This window comes from Chrysochloris asiatica, unplaced genomic scaffold (assembly GCF_000296735.1).
Source record: "Chrysochloris asiatica unplaced genomic scaffold, ChrAsi1.0 scaffold00239, whole genome shotgun sequence".
NCBI lineage: Eukaryota > Metazoa > Chordata > Mammalia > Afrosoricida > Chrysochloridae > Chrysochloris > Chrysochloris asiatica.
In genome coordinates this window covers 471,988-474,273 of record NW_006408757.1, presented here as the reverse complement: position 1 = coordinate 474,273, position 2,286 = coordinate 471,988, and positions in this window count along the sequence as shown.

The following is a 2,286-nucleotide window of genomic DNA, read 5'->3' as shown; positions in this document are numbered from 1 at the left end:
GTCAGTCTATGATCAAAACAATTACAATGTGAAAGAAGGTAAACACAGAAGAACAGAGATCCAGGTGGTGAGAAGGTCAGGTAGATTACAGGATAAAATAGACTGTAATGGAGGGAAGAATTAATGGAATATAAGGTAACCACAACAATGGGTTGGGGTGGGGGTTTTAGTTCAGGTGTTTTGGAGGGCAGTACAAGAAGGGGGAGGAGGTGGAAGAACAAGATAGATAGGGGAACACTGAGATAGGTTTGCATGTCCTAAGTGGGACAGAGGTAAATAGTGATACATGCTCAACTTTGGAACAACAGGGCTCTAGGATACAGGGATCTAGGTATATCTTAAAGAGGGGAAATAATACTAAAATGCTTGACTGTCTTATGAACATTCCTTTTCCTTGCCTACTATTGTAAAATAGACACTTGAGTGGAATAGAAAAAAATGTTGAGGCTTGAAATTTCTCTTCAGTTCTTCAGCTTGAGAAATGCTGAGTGTGTTCTTCCCTTTTGGTTTTCTAACTCCAGATCTTTGCACATTTCTTTGTAATATTTGCCATTGTCTTCTCAAGCTGACTTTTGAAATTTTCTGTCCAGCTCTTGTACCTCCTCATTTCTTCCATTTGCTTTAGCATCTCTATGCTGGAGAGCAAGTTTCAGAGTCTCTTCTGACATCCATTTTGATCTTTTCCTTCTTTCTTGTCTTCTTAATGATCTTTTCTTCTTTTCCTTCTTTGCTTTCTTCCTGTATGGTGTTCTTTATGTCATCCCACAACTCTTCTGATCTTCAGTCTTTAGTGTTTAGTGTATCAAATCTGCTTTTCAGACAATCTCTAAACTCAGGTGGGACATACTCAAGGTCAAATTTTGTCTCTCATGCATTTGTTTTCATTTTCTTCAGCTTCAGCCTGAATTTGTATATGAACAATTGATGATCTGTTCCACAATCTGCCCCTGGCCTTGCTTTGGCTGATGATATGGAGCTTTTCTACCTTCTCTTTTCACAAATGTAGTCAATTTGATTTCTGTGTATTCTATCTGGTGAGGTTCGTGTGCATAGTCATCTCTTATGCTGTTTAAAAAAGGTATTTGAGGAGGCCAGGCTTGATGGCGGCTAGGGTGGAGGTGCAGTGAAGGTCGCCATCAGCAATAACACAGAATACCAGGCAAAGCAGATCCAGGGCAGGGCTCCAAAACTCGGAACCACAGAGATAGGAATAATTTAAAGGTTTGAAGACATAGCTTGTGGAGTTTGGAGCTGAAAGAAAAAAAAAATGCATACTTTTTAATCTGCTGGGTTGGGCTCAGAGGCCTGAGCTGACATCCTGGGTGAGACCAAGTGGCAGGAGGAAACAGGGGGAGTAGAAACACGGGAAAACGTTGCAGGAGCCTTGGGACAAAGGTGGACAATATACTTTGTCAGTTTTGCTTTATTATGATTTTCTTTTTTTCTTTGGTATCTGGTAATTGGCATGCTCACTGTTTGCCAACCTCCATTCTGGTGACTAAAGGGAGAGCCTGAGCCGAGTGGTCACCCCACTGATGGTGAGTTCTTATGCCACGCATAAACACAGATACTCGGCCCAAGCAGAGACCTTGAACTTTTATTATCTGTTTCCTTTTTGTTCTGTTTTTCATCATGGGAAAGAGGAGAGGGCTGAAGTGAGAGAAAGAGAATTTAAAGGCAAAACAGGCCAAAGGTTGGATTGGAGACTGAGGTATACCATAACAACCAACACTGGCAACTGGGAATCTCTCGGGCAGCTTTGAAGGCAGGAATTTAGGACACTAAACACATACTCATATTAAGCTACAGATTTTTCCCCCCTTCTTTTACTTCTCTCCCTCCACTCCCTTTTCCATGATTAGAGACTGCAGTATTCAGTCTGGTTTTTGTTGGTGCTTCTTTTTTGTTTTTTACTCTTTCTCTCTCTTTTTTTTTCCACCACTGGTGTTGTTTTGCTGTTATATGCCTCCCCTTTTGCCTTTGGAGGACTCTTTGTCTCCCTATAGTACACAAGAAGAGTCAGCAACTGCTGCCATATAGCCAAGCTACAATCACACTCTATAAATCACCAAAACCCAGGCAAGAATCAATACCAGCTGCCATATACCAGGGAAACAGACAACACCTGGGAAAGTTTCTCTGCGTTAAGCAATAAGAAGAGTGAAAAATGAAGCCCACATCCTGATCACATCTTCCTGGAAGCAATCAGAAAGCATAAAAAATTACCAAAACACATACTCAATTAAGTATAAAGGCCACAGAGAAACATTCAACATGTCCAAGAAG